The sequence below is a fragment of the Microcaecilia unicolor genome, chromosome 2 (assembly GCF_901765095.1).
Source record: "Microcaecilia unicolor chromosome 2, aMicUni1.1, whole genome shotgun sequence".
NCBI lineage: Eukaryota > Metazoa > Chordata > Amphibia > Gymnophiona > Siphonopidae > Microcaecilia > Microcaecilia unicolor.
Genome location: NC_044032.1, coordinates 400,939,334 through 400,960,671, shown reverse-complemented (window position 1 = coordinate 400,960,671; position 21,338 = coordinate 400,939,334). Strand labels below are relative to the sequence as shown.

At 43.7% G+C, this 21,338-nt stretch overlaps 1 long non-coding RNA gene across 1 annotated transcript; it reads left to right on the top strand.

Moving 5' to 3' along the window:
• The first annotated feature begins 1,269 nt into the window (after nt 1-1,269).
• On the top strand, nt 1,270-15,548 carry LOC115462507. The gene is made up of 3 exons (XR_003940880.1): nt 1,270-1,417; nt 9,633-9,787; nt 15,372-15,548. It is a non-coding gene; the product is annotated as an uncharacterized LOC115462507 (long non-coding RNA).
• Nucleotides 15,549-21,338: the final 5,790 nt, after the last annotated feature.

Sequence of the window (21,338 nt, the reverse complement as noted above, 5' to 3'; positions counted from 1 at the left end):
CAACAATGGCGTCCCCAAGGTAAAAAAATAACAAAAATTGTGGAGAAAAAAAGACATCAGATCCCATGGAAACACCTCTTTGTCAAAGGACAAGCCTTTTGTATAATGAGGGAACCGTATCAGTCATGTGTCTTCAAAAAAAAAACTCCACAAAACAATTATACCACTGGCTTAACCATGTACTCTACAAACACTTGTAAAGGAGACATAAATAACACACTTCCCAAAGCTTGGCAAGAGTACTTATCTCGGCTGAAGAATTGTCCTACTTTATATTATGAATCCAGCCTTGCATATAATGTACTCCTCACTTTCATAAAGTGCCGACAGGGTCACCCTGTTTCGCTACAGTATAGCTGCTTCAGGGGAATCTATATAAATAATTCTCACCTCGAAGATTCTGAAGCTCAGTCTGTGGCCAAGGAAACACTGAAGCCTTGCAGTGTTGGTAGGCTAGGCTGTCAGCACCACTCACTCTCACTCATGCACCACTCACTCACTCTCACACATAGACCCGCCCTCAGCCATGCCCCATCTGGACATAATTCGCAACCCCAACGTTCTAAATGAAGCCTCAGAAATTTCTTTCCAAAGTTGTAGTTTCTAGATCGCAGTGTGTCTGCCCCGCCCACACGTCAAACGTGATGACGTTGAGGGCGGAGCAAATACACTGAACAAATTGCATCGCCCACCAAAAACTGAGGAGTTTCCCCTGCCTACGAATCACCTGTCAGTGCCCCCCTCCTTGGCACTGCATCAACATGCAGGGAGGGAGGCAGGCAGGCAGGCAGCCTGAACGTTGGAGGCAGGGAGGGAGCGAGCCAGCCAGCCTGCCTGCCTGAACGTCGGACAGAGGGATGGAGCCAGCTTTAAGGTCACACTGGGAGGGCCACCACCCTAAAAGCCTGAAATGCAGTTCAAACTGAAATCAGCCAAACCTCCAGCAACACAGGACTGCAGTTAGCTGGAACACACCAGGGCTCCAAAGCTTATGTTGTTCACTACACTTGCTGAGACCATAGGCACTGACGTTTTCCTCTCCCTGCCTAAGGATCACCTATCAGTGCCCCCCTCCTCAGCACAGCATGAACGTGAGAGGGAGGCAGGCAGTCTGAACATCGGAGGGAGGGAGCCAGTCAGCCAGCCAGCCTGCCTGAATGTTGGAGGGAAGGACAGAGCCAGCTTTAACATCGCAGTGGGAGGGCCATGACCCCGAAAGGCTGGAATGCACTTGAAACTGAAAGCAGGCAAACCTGCAGCAACAAACGACTGCAGTTAGCTGGAACACAGCAGGGCTGCAAAGCTTACGTTCTTCACTCCCGTTTCAAAATGACTGCACAAATTACACCTCAAAGGACATAAGAAAGGACCTTCATGAATACTGGCGGTGCTCAGCATCACTACACCCACAGACCAGGTACCTATGACTGAGACCCCAGTTATTTTCAGAAATGTCTTCTGGGTTTCATTTATTTTAAACCTTTTTTTATACACTACTTCATTGCTCAACAAACAACATTCATAGTACTTAACAATAAAATATGTTATCACAATACAATACAATACAAACAAGATTTCAACAAATGTGTATCCCAAGGATAGTGGGGGAGGGAACATAGGGGGGAGGGGGAAGGAGGGCGGGACATGGAGGGGGGCCCCTGCCCCACACTCTCATTGTTTCTCACACACACACTCACTCATATTCTCACACACACACTCTGACACAGACAGCCTCACTCTATGTCACACACACACACACACACACACACACACTTGCACATTCACTCTGTCTCTCTCACACAGTCACTCTCACAAACATACATACTACGATGAAAACCTTGCTAGCGCCCATTTCATTGGTCTCAGAAACGGGCTTTTGTTACTAGTATTTCCATAATTAAAGACAGTCCAAGCTCTTCACGTCTCGCCGTCTCCAATTCACTCTGGTTCAAAAATGTATACAAGGTAGGAAGGTGTGTTTTTGTTTGATAATATATTCTACCTATTCCGATGGTAATTGAAATCACCCACTATTATACTGTTGCCAAATTTGATGGCTTTCCTACTTTCTCTAAACATTTCTTCACCTATTTGTTCGTTCTGTCCTGACAGATGGTAGTACAGTCCTAAAAGAATACTCCTTCCCTTCACATATGGAATTTCTATCCATAATAATTCCATGCTACTCTCTATTTCATGTAGAATATTTATTTTTTTTACTCAATATAGCACACCCGTATAGCACAACCCCCCCCCCCCCCAATTTGATCCACTCTACCATTGCGATATAATTTGTACCCTGTTAACACAGTGTCCCATTGATTATCCTCCTTCCACCATGTCTCGAAGATCCTGTTATATCTACCTCATCATTTAATGCTGTATACTCTCTCCCATCTTATTTTTTTTAGGCTTCTAGCACTTGTATACAGACACTTCAAATTTTGTTTTCTCCTTGCATGTATAAGCTTAGAAGTTGGTGGGGATAATATGCATTCTTTACCTTGCTCTTTCCATATGCTCCTGGGTGACTGTCAGCTTTACTCCTCATTTTAGTTTAACAGGTTTTTAAAAGTTAGCGCCAGCAGCCTGGTTCCATCCCGGTTAAGGTGGAGTCCATCATTTTGGAATAGGATCCCCCTTTCCTAGAATGTTGCCCAATTCTAACAAATCTAAATCTGTCATCCCTGCACCATTGTCTCAACCATTCACTGAGACTTCGGAGCTCTGCCTGCCTTTTGGGTCCTGCATGTGGAACGGAGAGCTTTTCTGAAAATACTACCCTGGAGTATCTGGTCTTCATATTTCTACCTAAGAGCCTTAGGTCCCCTTTTACTAAGCTGTGTAAGTGTCTACGCGCGCCCAACACACACCAAAATGGATTTACCGCCTGACTACCACGTGGCTCTTGCTGTAATTTCATTTTTGGCATGCATCCGCCACATGCATCTGAAAAATATTTTTTATTTTCTGGCTGCACAAATTCTTTACCGCTAGGTCAATGGCTGGCGGTAAGGTCTGAGACCCAAAATGGATGCGTGGCAATTTTGATTTTGCCGCACATCCATTTTCGGGGGAAAAAAGAGGCCATTTTTACAGGCGCGCTGAAAAATAATTCTGTGAGTGCACATAACCTGTGCCTACAGTACCGCAGGCTTCTTTTTACCGCAGCTACGTAAAAGGACCCCTAAATTTGGCTTCCAGAACCTCCCTCCAACATTTTCATATGTCATTGGTGTCTGCTGTACAAGACAGCCAAGCTTCTCTCCAGCACTATCTAAAATCCTATCTCGGTGATATGTGATGTCCATCACCTTCGTACCAGGCAGGCAAATCACCAGGAAATCCTCATGTCTACCAGCCACTCAGCTATCTATATGCCTAATGATCAAATCACCAACTACAATAGATATCCTAACCTTTCTGTCCTGGGAAGAAGTTCCTGGAGACACATCCCTGGTGAAAGAGGATATTGCATCCCTTGGTAGGCAGGTTCTGGCTACAGGATTACTTCCTACTTCACCAGGAGCGGCCAGACTGGAGGTGGGACATCTCTACACTGTCCTGGTAGGTCTCCTCTATATACCTCTCTGTCTCCCTCAGCTTCTCAAATTCTGCAACTCTAGCCTCAAGAGAACAGACTCATTCTCTAAGAGCTAGAAGCTCTTTGCATTTGACACACACATATAACCTCTCACCAACTGGGAGATAATCATACATGTGACACTCACTGCAAAAGACTGGATAGCATCTCTCTTGCTGCTGGACTGCTGTCTGCAGCTTAGTATTACTGAGTTGTTTAATAATTTAAAACTTGTTAAGGTACTAGGGATAATAGACTAATATAAAAAGCCTTTAGAGTATATTATATTTTATGTGATTTATTTAGTGTTTGCTTCTCAGAAAGTAATGAAATGTAATTAAAACTTTGTAATGAAGACACCCCTATTATTATCCTAATTAGAATAATTGACTATAAATGAAGAAATGTGCTGTGGGTGGCTGGGAATAAAGACTGAACTAGGCCCTGCTTTGTATTCTAATGCTGTAGGCTGGGACAGAAAGTTGGGGAAAGGGCTTTACACTATGGAAACTAAGCTGTGTTGCAATCTAAAGTTAAAACTCTAAACTGGGATTTCCTGTGAGTATCAGCTCTGCTCTACACTGATGCTCTGGTAAACTCTAGAATAGTCCCTTAACTTCTAGCCTATGGAACTAGCATACTAAGTGCTAAATAAAGAAAACCCCATCCTTTAAACTGCTTTTGCTAAATAAGTAGAGTCATAGGAACCGACTTTTCAAAATTATTGGGGGTGCTAAGCCCAATGGAAATATCCCTTCTATGGATACATACATGGAATTCTCTCAATATTGGGGGTGCTCAAGCACCCACAGCATCCACAGAGCTGGCTCCTATGAGTAGAGTAACTTAAAAAATAAAGACACTGAGATTACCTATTTAACTCCAAGTCTAACTTTCCCCAAGTTTAAAAGCAATTTCCCAGCAAATAACTTACCAATGAAGTTCTGTCCTGCTCTGGAAGTCCTAACAGCACCTCTTCTTGACTTTTTCTTGGCTCTAGAAGAGGAAGAAGACACTCTTCCCTTTTTACCTTTATCCTTCTTAGCTTTCGCTGACCTAGACTTTTTCTTAGCTCTATTACTCGACAAGGACTCCCCAGCATGGACAGCTGGCAAAGCCGGGCCAACCTCACTTGGATTTCCAGCACAAGGGAGCAGCGCTGCAGGGGTCGCAAAAGAAGTGGATGATCCTGCAGGTGAAGAATGCCAGACTGGCGCCAAAAGACACACCTGGGAATGGTCCACAAAGCCCCCATTAGACTGCTGTGGAGGTCCCCCATAGTCCTCGATATCCAACAAAAACTGTGGAGAGAAAGAAGAAGCAGGAGCAGTATCCAAATACCGCTGGGGGCCCTGCCCAGCCCTCCTCTCACTATCCCTCCCACACAGCCCACAGCTATCACAAACACAGTGTGGGCAATCCCATTCCTCTCAGTCCCAAGGCCTTCTAGACCTGGGATGGTCCTACTAAGAAAGGGAGGGGAGTCCCCAAGAACATGGGAGCAGGTAATCAAAATAATTCTCCTCTCGCTCATCCCATTCAGACTCAGGAGCTGAGGGCGAGAACTGGGCAGAACCCTGGGAAAGTCTAACAGGGCAACCACACACATCTGATCCGCAGTGTGAGGGCTATCCCAAGGGACAGAAGGCAGGCCTCAATACTGATGATATCACTGTTAAACCTATCCCACCCAAAGCCACTGTACCCAGCAGCAAGGCACAGCCTGCCTCGGGAAGACTGAGAATGGCATCAGGCTGCTGTTCAGTAGTAGGATTCTGTATGGGTGTCAGTACAGCAACCTTCCTCCCCTTTATTTTAGGCTGAGGACTGAAGGGCAGAATCATCAGCAATAGCTGCATACACAGCTTCTTTTGAGGGGTGGGGGTGGGAAACCACAGTTGCTAGAATGGCCTAGTAGAGAGGAAACAAATCCCTCATCCGGTCCAGAGAAGCAGAAAAGAAATCCCAGGCAAGCAGGGACAACTCCACAGAATAATCCATCTTCCGCCATCATGACAAACCAGGCACAAAAGCCCACCGCCTCCGAGGAGCAGGAAAGGAATCCATTTGGAGGCATCAACTTTTAAAGTCTCTCCACCCCAAACCCACCTGACTGCTTATGGAAGGCTCTGGTTGGAGGAGCCTTTCCACCACAGGATTAAACATTTAATTGCCCAATAGGACTAAGGCACGGCAGAAGGCCAGGAAGGCATGAGACCTTTTAGCACACAAAACACTCCCCAACCCCTCTTTTCCCTCACTGGCAGAACCTCGGCAAGCAATTTGATACCCATCCGGGCCGGCCATGGCTGCCAAGGGCCCAACCTCAGGATGGTGCTCACCCCCCATCAACTTCAAGTTCCATACCAGATGGTCGCCCTTGGGCTCACAGAAAAGTAGGTGCCCAGTTTCCTTTATAGAATAGACTTCAATTAAGTGCCCTGTAGGAGCCTAAATATAGGCAACCCTTTATAGAACTGCCCTCATAATTGCCCTTGAAAAGAGATGTCTGAAGTGGAAATCTTTCATTTGGGCTTCTGGAATACAGAGGTGATAGAAGGTTCTATGTAAGTGCTAAGCAGTGAAGAGGTGAATTCAGATGTGAAGCAAAGAAAGAAAAAGAAAAAGAAATGAGAACTGTGCTCATGAAGAGTACTCTGGGTGATGCATCCAAAAGACATTACACGATGTGATACCCGCGAGCCTTCTCCGGAGTAGCCCCCACACTCTGAAATGCACTGCCTGAAAAGCTCCGCTTAACACAAGACTATCTCTACTTCAGGAAACAGGTGAAAGCTTGGCTCTTCAACCAGGCCTTTAATGGAAGAAGTAACTAACATGTTAGTCTAACACACACAAGGAGTGACTCGGGCTGCAAATACTGCAACAAGACATGTTTACCCACCCCTATGCTAGCTAATATTTAACCACCTCTCTGACCTCATGTGCAACTTTCTTTAATTAGTCACCCTACTTTCTAACTCTTCTTACTCTCTTACCTATCTATATGTTCTATCTTTGCTTTACCCTTCAGTATCAATTATAATGTTCTATATATTGTGTTGACATTGTAAGTAGTATACTATCAGGCTTATTTTTGAAAGAGAAGGGTGCCCATTTTTCAACACAAATTGGAAGATGGGCATCCTTCTTACAGGGTCGCCCAAATCGGCATAATTGAAAGCCGATTTTGGGCGTCCTTAACTGCTTTCCGTCAAGGGGACAACCAAAGTTCATGGGGGCGTGTCAGAAGCATAGTGAAGGCGGGACTGGAGCGTGCTTAACACATGGGCATCCTCAGCTGATAATGGAAAAAAGAAGGATGTCCCTGACGAACTCTTGGACGACTTTACTTGGTCCTAATTTTTTACTACCAAGCCACAAAAAAGTGCCCTAAATGACCAGATGACCACCGGAGGGAATCGGGGATCACCTCCCATTACTCCCCCAGTGGTCACTAAGCCCCACCCACACTAAAAAAATGTTTAAAAATATTTTTCCCAGCTTCTATGCCAGCCTCAAATATCATACCCAGCTCCATGACAGCAGTATACAGGTCCCTGGAGCAGTTTTAGTGGGTACTGCAGTGCACTTCAGGCAGGCGGACCCAAGCCGATCTCCCCCTACCTGTTACACTTGTGGTGGTAAATGTGAGCTCTCCAAAACCCATCACAAACCCACTGTACCCACATCTAGGTGCCCCCCTTCATCCCTAAGGGCTATGGTAGTGGTGTTCAGATGTGGGGAGTGGGTTTGGGGGGGCTCAGCACACAAGGTAAGGGAGCTATGCACCTGAGAGCTTTTTCTGAAGTCCACTGCAGTGCCCCTAGGGTGCCTGGTTGGTGTCCTGGCATGTGAGAGGGACCAGTGCACTACGAATACTGGCTCCTCCCACGACCAAATGGCTTGGATTTGGTCGTTTCTGAGATGGGCGTCCAAGGTTTACATTAAAGCTGAAAATCGGGGATGACCATCTCTAAGGTCGACCTACATGTTGAGATTTAGGCGTCCATGACTGTATTATCGAAACGAAAGATGGACACCCATCTTGTTTCGATGATACAGGTTTCCCTGCCCCTTCGCGGGACGTTCTGTGAGGACGTCCTCAGGAAAACTTGGGTGCCCCGTTTGATTATGCCCCTCCATGCCATAATTTTATTGTTATTTGAATATTTTTACTGCTGTAATTGTCTATTGCTCATGTTTGATCTATTCTTACTGTACACCGCCTTGAGTGAATTCCTTCAAAAAGACAGGTTATAAATCCTAATAAATAAATAAATAAATAAATAAATAAAAATAAAAGAAAATAAATAAATGAAGTGCCCTAGAAGAGAAACTAGTAAATTAGGTGTGAATATGTTTTAGTGTAATAAGAATGTTTGGCAGTACTGTCCTTTGAAAACTGAAATGGAAAGCTCTCAGTCTGGAATGAATATGTGAAAGGAATAATTAATATAAAGACAGGGGACCATCTGAAGCAAAAAAAAAAGAAAAAAAAGAAAATGCAGTTTATGTCTAACCCCAGGTGCTCGCTCTTAATGGCCATCTGCACCTGGTGATATGGTGTGTTTGTTTAATTATTTATATTTGCCTGAGAATTCTCTGTAGATATTTGGGAAGTTAGAAAATATGTTATTCTAACTACTACATGACTTTTTACAAATTTTTATATTGAAGATTGTTGCAGTATAGGGAGTCAAAGTTAATGTTTTGTATCAGCAATATGCTGTAAAAATTTCTAAAGTGAATCAAGAAACATTGTTCACTGCAGTGTGCAGCTAAAGACTTGAGAAATCTGAATAGTCAAAGAATTCTCAGATTCATCGGTTACCAAGTCAGATATCTGTCAGCAGGTGACCTAAATAAAGCTGTTCAGGACAAGAATATATATCATTCTGAAGATAAAACCTTAGAGGTTCAAGTATCACAAAATGGACATTATTATCAGCGACCAGATTAATTATATGACTATTTTCAAAAGAAACAGAGGGCACATAAGACTATGAGAAGATCAGACATAAACAAAATGATTTGGAAAACTAACATAAACACTGCAACAGGGGAGTAATAGGAGTCTCAGAGACTGACAAAGGAGATTACACATTTTACATTGTCAAAAGACTCTAATTTCTGTGCTTAGAGTATGAGGGAAACAGGTATTGTTGCAGAGAGCTGTGGAGGTTCACAAGAATTACGACTGTTATATTGTCAAGACCTAGCCATTGTAATTTGTATTCATTATTTTGAAAATAGGCAAATTCCAATGAATAAGGGGGGACTTCTTAAACCTGTCCTTGGGACCTCACAACTAGTTAGATTGTCAGGCTAGCATCATTGGTATCTCAAAAACCAAGTAGATTGAAGAATAACCAAGTAAGGTTTGGGAATCTTAGATAGCACAAGCAAGGAGCATTCCAAGGATGTTAACATTTTTTGCTGACCTATCTTAGGGAGCACTACAGAGGAGAAGCTGTTAGGGAAGAGAGATATTTGTTATACATGAGGCTTTCTCTTTATTCTGCCATTCAGATATGAAGATAATCATTGTGTGACAGAGATTGAAAAATGTTTAGACATGGTGGATTATCAAGGGAAAAATGTTCAAATGATGCACATTGCTGCAAAGTCCATTGGTAGATCCCATTATAGGAATATAACATAACACTGGCAGCATGAATGAATAGACTGAATGAGGATTCAGCTAAAACTAGCCCCTCATTCATTCAGTTAATTTAAAGGTATATAAACAAAAAATCTCCTCATTTGTCATCTTTTATCATTCATCTGAAAATAAATGTACGCTCTTGAGAATTTCATTTTGAAATCCTTGTATGCCCTTTCAGAAGTGTATTTTGTGTGGAGGAGTAGCCTAGTGGTTAGTGCAGTGGACTTTGATCTTGGGGAACTGAGTCCAATTCCCACTGCAGCTCCTTGTGACTGTGGGCAAGCCATTTAACTCTCCATTGCCCCTGTTACAAAATAGCTACCTGAATATATGTAAACCACTTAAGATGGTATATCAAGTCCCATTTCCCTTTTCTCCCAGCAGGGTGAGGAAGGCAGTCTGGGATCTGCTCAGTCTTTTAGTGCTACTGGCAGCTTCTCTTCAGGATCTCCACCTTCTTCTGCTGTGAAGGGCACAGCAAAGAAAGCATCTCTTCATGAGCTCACAATCTACATTCATGTCAGGATCATGTGGAGGTAGGGTCATTACAAGGAAGAGGTTATAGTAGTTGAAGTAAACACTAGATGTGGTCTCAATCTGTCATGTTAACCATTAAGAGAGGAGAAAAATGGAGGAAATAGCTTCTGTACGTCCAGAGTGCCCGTCTTTCTTTAGTAACCTGCAGGACCACATATCATCATCAGTTCAAAAAACCTCCATATTGTCCTTTTAATTTCTTCCTTTTATTTTATTCGTATGCTTTTTAAAAATGTATTTTAATTTCCAAGAAAACCTTCAATATTGTTGCTTCTTAGAAATAATTAGCACACTTATCTTTAAACCCGACAGGGTCTCATTTTGCTCTCAATTTTCCTGGGCTTTATCAAAGGAATCTGTGTGTGCTCTAAATTTAGTATTCCGTTTTCTCACAGCGGGAACAACAATTATAGTAGTGGAAGATCAGGCAAGGATAAGGTATTTTTCACCAGGTTTTATTTATTCTCTTGGGGTTAGGTAGTTAAATGGTGAATTAGAACAAGAGAACCAAGTTTTGAAAAACAGGTATGAGCAATAAGCAAAAACAAAGAGTTAACTCTCCAAATCCCTCTCTCCTGCCCTCCACTGCTTCTGCACCCATGGCCCCTTCCCCTCCAGGCAGTGCCGTAGCAAGGGCGGCTGACACCCGGGGCGGGTCGCCGCTGCGCACCCCCCCCCAGGTGCAGCACTGCGCCCCCCCTCCGGCGCGCCCCCTCCCCCGGAGCGCGATCTTACTTAGTTTAGAAGCGAGGGGCGGTGGGAGGACCGATTCGCCCCCGAGTCCACGTCGCTGGGAGCTGCATCGGCTCCATTGGTTCCTTGCTCTCTCTGCCCGGAACAGGAAGTAACCTGTTCCGGGGCAGAGGGAGCAAGGAACCAACAGAGACGACACCCCCCCAGTGGCGTGCACCCGGGGCGGACCGCCCCACCACCCCCCCCTTCCTACGTCACTGCCTCCAGGGCTGCTTTAGAGGATTTGTAGCTCTCCCAGGTAGGAAGAAAAGGTATGGTTCACAATTTACATGTGGAATATGACCTCCGTCTCCCAAATTTACTGTTAATGCTCGCTCTAAGATATCAGTGGTATGCAAGCTCCTTTGTGGGGTAGGGGTGGGGGTAAATACTCTGCTCATGTATATTCGTGGTCACAGAATATTGCTACTATCCTACCATCTGATTGTTCTTATGTTAGCTTTGATTTAGATCAACTAAATGACAATACATTAGAGAATTTGATCTATGAATAGACCTTTGCTCACTGATTCAGTCTTTATGATGAAATGTTCTCATGTCTAGAAAGAATAAATATAATGTAATTACAGCAATGAAGTGGCTTATTTACAGTGTGGAATGCTGCCAAAGCTGTCTTGTGGGGACAAATTATATCTTTATTTACAGCTATTACAAAATGTGGGCTGAGGTTGATGATTGAAAAGTCAGGTTTGCACAGCTAGAAAAACTTCATAACACAAAGAAGTCTGATGATACACTGTAGAGATTAATTAATTTTAGGGGGGAGAACCATGAATTAGAAGGATTCCAAAGGGCTCATTAGTGATGTGATGGAGTCACTAAGGGGATCTTTCACAAAGCGGCGGTAAGCTCAAAGCGGGCTTACTGCTTGCTAATCCGGAACTACCGCCAGCCCAATGGAGTCATCGGCGGTAGTTCCGGCTGGAGCGCACGCTTTTTCCAGCACTCTGGAATTTTTTTTCTGTAGTACAGTGCTAACCCAGCGGTAATTGGACATCGCTGCATGCTGTCCAGTTACTGCCGAGTTACTGCAGGAGCTCTTACTTCTACCTCAATGGGTGGCAGTAAGTGCTCCCTGCCGTATGGCCACGTGGTAAGGATTATCTTACCACGTGGCCATCTTTGGGGGGGGGGCATTTTACCTGTTGTGGTAAAAAGGGCCCTGGTGCATGGGAAAAATGGCCCCTTCCACTACCGCAGGACCCTTTTCCCCACAGCTTAGTAAAAGGACCCCTAAATTATCTTTTCTTCTAATATGGCTTCCGAGACTTGACTGGCTGAGTTGGCAATATATTTATTTATTTTATTTATAAACATTTATAGCCTACCCATCTAAACATTCTGGGTGTGTTATAATAAAACATCTGAAAAAAAAATCACAGGGAACAAATGACCTTTGATCAAACTACACACCTAAACATCTCAGTAAAATGAATATGCTCACCTTGCTTACTCCAAAGCTCAGGTAAACAAAATGGTCTTTAAGATTTTTCTGAAGGTCAAGTAATCAGATTCAAAAGATGATGTGCTAGGTAAGGTGCTCCAAAACTGAGGACCAGCAAGAGAAAACGCTTGGGTCGATATTCAAAGCAATTTAACCAGCCAGAAATGACTCCTGGACAGTTAAATTGCTTTTTCGGGGCTAACCAGTAATTTTCCCAGGATTACACGGCAGCATTGCAAAGCACAGTGCCAACACAGCAAGCACCTGAGCCTCCACCTGGCCACCAGTCCTGCACCAACACCCTTCACACCAGTTGCAGGTGCCACCAGTGGCCACACAGCCCAGCCAATTTTTGCTGCACCCTCCTTAGCTGTCGAGCAGCAACTACCCTCAAAACATCCAACGATGGGACCCACAACACCTGAAGCCAGTGGGACAACTGAGAGGCCAGGTTCCTCAAGGGCAGCACACACTCCCTTGTTGGGTGCTGGGCCTAGCAGCAGATCTGACACCCAGCCAATCAGGTGGCCAGATTTTCAGGGTGCAGCAGAGGCAGCAGGATGGAGTGAGGATTGTGAGGACAGTGGGAGCCCCAAAGGAGAGGACTCTGACACATTTTCTGCTCCTAAAAATCTCAGGTCATCGCCAGCAGCTTGGGGATGGGGTAGGAGAGATGGATCCCAGAGTGGATGGGGGAGGGGGATGTAAGTGGTGTGTGCTGGGGGAAGGAGGTGGGTGTCTGTGTGTGCAGGGGTGGGGGGTGGGGGTGGGGATGTTAGAGATGCTGCGCACAAATAAATTGTATACTTGGAGGTCTAATTTGCACATTCAGCAGCTGAATGTGTTACTTTTCTCCTACCCTCCCTGTACCCCCAAAGTATGCCATTTTTAAAAATATCATTAGACATTGTACAAATAAAATGGTAAAGTTATACATAGAGCTGCTAGAAATTTGTTTTAAAATTGTACTTATAGAGGTAGGCCAGCTGCCAAGTGCACAATGCTTTTGAATATCAGCCCTCTCAATTTTTCTGTTCCTGGAGGCTACTAGACACTCTTGGCCTGTCCTTTATTACTTTAGCCACTATCATCTACTCCAGGGAAAATTCTTCATGAAAAAATATTTCCAGACGCTGCTCTGAGATTTCTCGCTACAGAGCCTCATATCATGACTCCATTTTCAAGACCTTCTAATGTTAATAGTAAAATAAGCAGGTTGCTTCTAGCATTTCTATTTTATTCCCCAAAGCATACAAGGGGTAATAATCAGCCCACAGCAGTCAGCGGTTTGTAAGCCACTTACAGCTGTGGGCTGAACTAACCCTGGATATTCAATGCTGGGGTATGCACGGCTCCTGACACTAAATATCTGTGTATGTGCATGGACCTGGAAGATAATCAGGTACCAGCTAATATTCAAGCCGGTGCCCAGCAGGGCCGCCGAGAGACACAGCAGGGTCTGAGGCAGGACTGCACCTCCGTGCGCTCCCCCCCCCCCGGGCTGCCAAATGCGAATGCACCCACATCTGCACCTTTCTGCTCAGTCCCTGCTGCGCTGCTCCCTCACTCTGTCCTCTCCTGTTCTAGTGCTCCTGTGTGCCGGGAGGAGTCAGGACCCGGATGATATCACGTTAATGTAATCATCTGGGTCCTGGGCGGCAGTGGCGTACCAAGGGGGGGGGGGCGGTGGGGGCGGTCCGCCCCGGGTGCACGCCACTGGGGGGTGTGCCGCGGCACGCGCCTGCTCCAAGTTCACTATCTTCGCTCGTTCGCTGCAGCTCCCTCTGCCCCGGAACAGGTTACTTCCTGTTCTGGGGCAGAGGGAGCTGCAGCAAACGAGCAAGTTAGCGAACTCGGAGCTGGCGCGCGCCACGGCACCCCCCCCAGCGGTGTGCACCCGGGGGTGTGTCATTTTGCCAGAGGGAGGAGGTGTCATTTAGCAGGGGGGGCGCCATCCACCCCGGGTGCCATCCAGGCCAGGAACGCCACTGCTGGGCGGCACGCAGGAGCAGGAGAGGACAAACCCAGAAGCAGGCAGGAAGAAGCTTGCTGGAACTGGGCACAAGCTCGGGCCCCTCCCTTGGAGGCCAGGCCCGGGGAATTTTGCCACCCTGGTCCCCTCTCAGCAGCCCTGGTGCCCAGTTAACTTGGTGTATAAAATCAGGACAGTCTTTTTGCTGTCTTAACTATATGCATTTAGCCAGTTAGCAGACCAAATATCCCTGCTAACCGGATACATTGCAGCTTCACCCAAACTCTGTTCCTGGGCTGTCCCAAACAGGAGTGGCCTAGTTGTTAGAGCATCAGTCTTGCAATCCAGAGGTGGCCAGTTCAAATCCCACTGCTGTTCCTTGTGATCTTGGGCAAATCACTTAACTCTTCATTGCATCAGGTACAAACTTAAAGTGTGAGCCCTCTTGGGACAGAGAAATATCCAGAGTACCTAAATGTAACTCACCTTGAACTACTACTGAAAAAGGTGTGAGCAAAATCCAAATCAATATTTTTTTGGGGTTCTACATGGAATGTTGGTACTATTTGAGATTCTGTTGCTACTATTTGAGATTCTACATGGAATTCCACTAGCAACATTCCATGTAGAAGCCTGCCCTTGCAGATCAGCAACACGGGCGCGCAGGCTTCTGTTTCTGTGAGACGTCAGACTCACAGAAACAGAAGCTTGCGCGCCCGTGTTGCTGATCTGCAAGGGCAGGCTTCTACATGGAATGTTGCTAGTGGAGGAGTAGCCTAGTGTTTAGAGCACTGGTCTTGTAATCCCGAGGTGGCTGGTTCAAATCCCATAGCTACTCCTTGTGATCTTTGGCAAATCACTTAATCCTCCATTACCTCAGGTACAAACTTAGATTTTTGAGCCCTCCTGGGACAGAGAAATATCCAGTGTACCTGAATGTAACTCACCTTGAATTACTACTACTGAAAAAGGTGTGAGCAAAATCTAAATAAATAGTTTGTGGCAATATTCAGTGGCACTACCCAGTTGTGCCAGTGAATATTGGTTGCTGGCTGGCTCAGTGGAATTTAATCTGGCAGGAGCCTCTCCTGCCTGGTTAACCTCTTTGAATATCTACCCCACAGAAGTTTTAAATGTATCAAAATCATTCCTAAAGAACTAATGGGACATGCACAACTATGGGAGACTGGAACAAGAGTTAATAGGTTTATGACTTAGGGCTATTGTGGGAAAATACAAGATGCTTATTTATGTGGATAAGTGTTAACAGTTTAGTTTGTTCAGGAATAGAAGAACATGCTGTCTATGGAAACCTTTACTCCAGGTATATTAAGTCTATTCTTTTTCTTCTTACAATGAATATTATCTCTCAAATGTAAGCATTTATGACAGTTATGCTTTTTCTTTTTTTCAGGTATTCATTTTCAAAGCGTGGATTGGGACCAAAATTCTCTGTGAATGATGGAAAGTGCTAAGGTAGAAGCTGTGTGTTGTGCAGAAAAGAAGGCATTATACAATTATCAAAGAGACGGTGACAAATTGTTTATTGCCAAGGGATTCTGAGAGTAATAAAGTTCTCTCTTGTAATTTGTTACTGCCTGAAGGATGTAAGTGATTTCCTTTATAGGAAGTAGTACTGTGCTAGGGTGTTGGGTGTGCAAAGATTGCAGCAAGAAACTGCCTGATAAACTAATAAACTGGAATAAAGTCTGTCTAAAGTTCTCAGGAAAGTAAACAGTGCACATAATGAAGCATGTGCAATACATGTTAAATGGGGCAATATGTTGTAATGCTAACCAGGTACAATACCTGACTGTATTAATTCAGAGGTTCTCAACTCTGGTCCTAAAAATCCACCAACTGATCTGGTTTTCAGGGTAACCATGCTTTGCAAATTTGCCTTTTCTTAGACCATATGAGGGTAAGTTTATAGTAGTGCACCCTTTTTAGGTGAATATTTGGAGCCTGCTCTCTAAAGTGAAGTGTGTGTGCACATTAGTGGTAAAGCAAAGAACAGGTGAGCACAATGCCCCCCACCCCCGCTTTCCCCTCAAGCATCTTAATTGAGTAGGAGTCCTCAAGCAGTGGCAGCTGAAAACATTAGCAATCTGCCATAATTCCTCTCACTGCAGTCAGCAGTAGCATTCAAAGTCACGTACACCAGCACCCTACACATGTTCAGTTCTTGAGCATGATTGGTTCATGTGTGAGAGCTGAGCAGGCACAGGATGCCAGTTTGCTGGCTGGCAAGAATGCTGTTAAATGTTGTGAGGAGGTAATAGTGGGCTGCCAATGTCTTCAGCTGCTGGGGCTTGAGGATCTGTGCCAGCTACACCAATATTGTTCTAATGCTGGGTGGGCCTGAGCTAAAAGTGGGTGGGCCTGAGCTAAAAGTGGATGGGCCCACCCATGGCAATGCCCCTGGTGCACATGCACACCTATGTGCCAGTATTCCACCTACTATTTCCAGTCCACCTTGACCCACTTAGGCCTCTGCTCCAGCTACCCTGCTCTCCATCCAGGTACTGAGGAGGTTTGTGAGAGCCCATCCGCATATTCCTCCCAGGGAAGACAAAGTCTTCTGCCCAATATGACCCCTGGGTTGGGAGTGGTATTGTTGCTTCTGCTTCATATCTTAAACTTGGGAGCAAACAGATAGCACTCCAGTCTTATATGGCAGACCAGATTTTGAACTGTGTTTTAATTGCGACATGACTAAATAAAAAAATGACCCACTATAGTTTCAAAAATATGCGTAAACAACAAGAATATAACTTAACAGAAGGAAAAAGCCTCAAAGAACTCCAGATCTAATGATCTATAGAGCTAAAGATGATCAAATTGATCTGTACTTCATCATTGGCTTAAAAACCTTCCTGATGTATAAAAAATTGCTGTGTGAAAGACATCAAACTGTCCAAGGCACCAAACTATCCATGTGCATCACATCAACCAAGGGCACACACTGCTTGTGTTCATTAATGTCAAAATCCAACACAGCATAGAATACAAAAACTCCAGAAATGGTACTTACCTCAAAAGAACTTTAAAAATCGTCTCTCCTGAAGCTCTTGTTTCTGCATCAGCCAATCCCCCAGAAGCTAACTCTTGACTATTCATCAATGAAAAAATATAAGATGTGGCTCTATTTGGGAACGAAAATCAGGAAAGAACAGAGCCCCCAAATCCAGGTGAGGACAGCATATCAAGGATTAGGTGATGATCAACAGTGTCAAAAGCAGCAGATAGATCAAGAAGGATGAGGACAGAATAGAGACCTTTGGATCTGGCCAGGAACAAGTCACTGGAGACTTTAGCAAGCGCTGTTTCAGTTGAATGAAAAAGGCAGAAGCCAGATTGAAGTGGACCAAGAATAGCTTGAGATGAAAGAAAGTCAAGACAACGGCAGTGAACAGCATGTTCAAGTATCTTGGATAGGAAAGGGAGGAGGGAGATGGGGCAATATTTGGAAGGACAGGTAGGGTTCAATGAAGTTTTTTTGAGGAGTGGTGTGACTATGGTTCTATGAAAACTTTACATTGGGTCACACAACAGTGCAGAGCACAGTATAAATTAATGACACTTGGTTTTGAATGGAATGGTTACAGACTGTTTCAAGCAAACTGCAAGTTTATGAGCCTGCCCAACCATTGTGATCCACTGTTGCAAAACAACTCATGGTGCCTCATTTGCCAGGGCTGCGCTACTCAGTTACCAGTCACAGTGGAATGTCCATTATGGGACTCCTGCTTTGGAATAAACGTTGGTGCTTTATGTCTCCTGTCATCGTTTGACATGATTAAAAGGAAATTGAAAACTCACCTGCATGCAGCATTCCAAGTCAAAAGTGTGTGCTTTTCAGGATTTCCCTAATCTCCAGGAAGCTGCTCCTCCCTTAAATAAATCCAAAAAAACAGGACCAAATATAGATGCGGGATATTTAATACATAACAAAATCAATTTTCCCAGCAATCATTCTCAGAGTATCAATTTTTAAAATACCATCCCTTAAAGGCACATGAGTCTACCAGGTAACAGGTACAATGGAAGCCAAATTAAATTAAATCTCAGTCAACATTGCAGTAGCAAGGAGGTTCAAAACACAATTCTGGTAATAAAGCACCCTTAATTTCAGCATAAAAAACCATAAGGCAAGAGAGCAGTTATAAGTCAGGAGGAAGACAGAGATTTAGCAACTTATAGAGGCCAGAACCTCTGCAGGTGAAAGGAAAGGGATTTTTTTCTTTTTAATTTATAATATAGATGAAAGTAAAGTCAGCAGATCATCAAAGAGATATTAAGAAAGAAGGAGACACAGGTAAGAGCAGTCTAGAATCTCTGAATTGATCCAAACACAAAAATCTGAAAATATATACATTCGGTAAAGCTTAACTGGGCTGGAGTGGGGCTTCGATGACAACTTCAGAAGTTTTAGAACAAGGGCAGTGCCGGGCAGACTTCTATAGTCTATGCCCTGAATATGGAAAGACGGAAACAGGGAGGCAGATCATATAAAAAGACAGTCTTTAATGCAGTAAAAAGCTTCCAGGTTAACATTCATCTGTGCTCGACATAGCCATGATTCGCTAGGGATGTTGGCTGCGTACGGGGTAGAATAAACTAAAAACAAACACTGGAACGCACTCTACGCCGGATGCAAAGAGGAAATAATCAAGAAACTTCAGACAGCTCAGAATACTGCAGCTAGACTCATATTCGGTAAAACAAAATACGAAAGTGCTAAACCCCTAAGAGAAAAACTGCACTGGCTCCCACTCAAAGAACGTATCATGTTCAAAATATGCACCCTAGTCCACAAAATTATTCACGGAGACGCACCAGCCTACATGTCAGACCTGATAGACTTACCACTCAGGAATGCTAAAAAATCATCCCGTACATTCCTTAATCTTCACTTCCCAAATGGCAAAGGTCTTAAATATAAACTAACGCATGCGTCAACCTTCTCCTATCTGAGCACACAATTCTGGAATGCGTTGCCGAGAAACCTAAAAACGACCTATGAACAAGCCAACTTTCGAAGTCTACTGAAGACCCATCTCTTCAACAAGGCATACAACAAAGATCAACAAATATGAACTCCTGTACACATATCCAGAACTGCCCTTACAATATTTGCTTGCCAAACCACCATCATATTTTTTTTCGCTATCACTAAATGCACATTTCCAATATAATTCTTATATAATTCTTAAATATTTCTTACTATGATTGTTTGCTAAAACACTATCATGTTTTTATCATTATTATGTACCCAAAATCCTTCTGTTATTACTAAATGTATACTTTCTAATGTATTCTCACTATTCATGATGTATTGTAAGCCACATTGAGCCTGCAAAGAGGTGGGAAAATGTGGGATACAAATGCAATATATAAATAAATAACAAAATATATTTACAAACTAATAAAAAGATCTAAAAAGTATATTAAAAAGCAGTGCCGTGAAAACATGGAGGAACTACCTCCAGAAGTAACTTCACATGGACTATGTCAAAATTTAAAAATCACAGTATAAAAAATACTATATATACATATATATATATATATATATATATATAAAAATCTTGGTAGCAAACCATTAAAAAGAGAGATGAGGAAGGGGAGACAGAGAGGCTTACCCAGCTGGTGTACACAAAACACTTCACCTAGTCTGGTCCAGAGACAAAGAACATCTTAAAAATCAGAATAAAAAGGTCCTAAAAAAAGACAAACTTGCATGATCATGTACTTGGGGGCATGTGAATCATTGTTAAAATGAACTTGCTGTGACAACCTAGCTTTTATGTCTGAGGGTGTCATGCATGTCTAATTACTGTAAAACCGCAAACTTCTCTAAAACCATTAACAAAACAAACTTATGGATAAGAAATCATAGAAACCATGGTAAAACAAAACAAAACAAAAATTAGACCGTGCTTATATCATAAAAGAGATCTGTTTTGCAAAAAATAAAGCTCTGAAAGCATTTTGCATTAAATGTTAAAATTTCCAAACTAAAAATAGTTTTAAAATGTCCTGAGATGTTCTAAAATCCATAGCCATCAAAATCACTAAAAAAAATCCATCAAAAAAGTATCTAAAAGTGCAAAAATAAGTTAAAATAATGGTGGAACACATTGAAGATGATCCTGTGCATTCCAATGATGTCATCAATGCATTCCAACCATGGAAGATGTCTCAAATTGTAAAAATACTAATAAACTTGGTGAACACCTTAAAACATCTCAAAATGCTTCAACATAATTAAAAGCAAGCATACAAAAGCAGATATGATTCTCTAAACTCGTGAAAAATAAACTCATAAAAATCACGATAAAAAACGGATAAGCCAACTCATAAATATGCATAAAACATATAAGAAACTTCAAAAATTAACTGCAAAAGATCAGGAAAACAAAAATCAAACTTCAAACCTGACAAATGATGCTTCAAATGTTAAAAAGAAGCTGCCATAAGAAATGCTACAAATCAAATACCATAAGAACATGAGAAAATCATCATAAGAACACAGAGAAACCAATTTCTTGGTTTAAGTCATGGGGTGATACTGTAGTGAACCTGAATATAAACCTCTGCTCAGTTTGTAACAAAATTCACCCCCTCTCCATGAGAGACGTGGAGGGGCATAATCGAACAGAAACGCCTATCTCCATGGGCGTTTATCTCCGAGAACGGGTCCGTGAAGGGGCGGACCGAATCGTATTTTCGAAAAAACATGGACGTTTATCTTTTTTTGAGCTGGGCATTTTTGTTTTTCAGCGATAATGGAAACCGAAAACGCCCAGCTCAAAAACGAATAACTCCAAGACATTTATTCGTGGGAGGGGCCAGGATTCGTACTGCACCGGTCCACCTCACATGCCAGGACACCAACCGGGCACCCTAGGGGGCACTTTTACAAAAAAAAAAAAAAAAGGTAAAACAGCTCCCAGGTGCATAGCACCCTTCCCTTGGGTGTTGAGCCCCCAAATCCCCCTCAAAACCCACTGCCCACAAGTCTACACCATTACTATAGCCCTAAGGGGTGAAGGGGGGCACCTACATGTGGGTACAGTGGGTTTGGGGGGCGGTTTGGAGGGCTCCCATTTACCAGCACAAGTGTAACAGGTGGGGGGGGGGGGGGGGGTGAGCCTGGGTCCACCTGCCTGAAGTCCACTGCTCCAGTGACCTGCATACTGCTGCCAGGGAGGTGGGTATGACATTTGAGGGTGAAAATAAAAAGTTGTGAAACGGCATATTTTGTGGTGGGAGGGGGTTCTTGACCACTGGGGGAGTCAGGGGAGGTCATCCCCGATTCCCTCCAGTGGTCATCTGGTCATTTAGGGCACTTTTTGGGGCCTTATTCGTGGAAAAACAG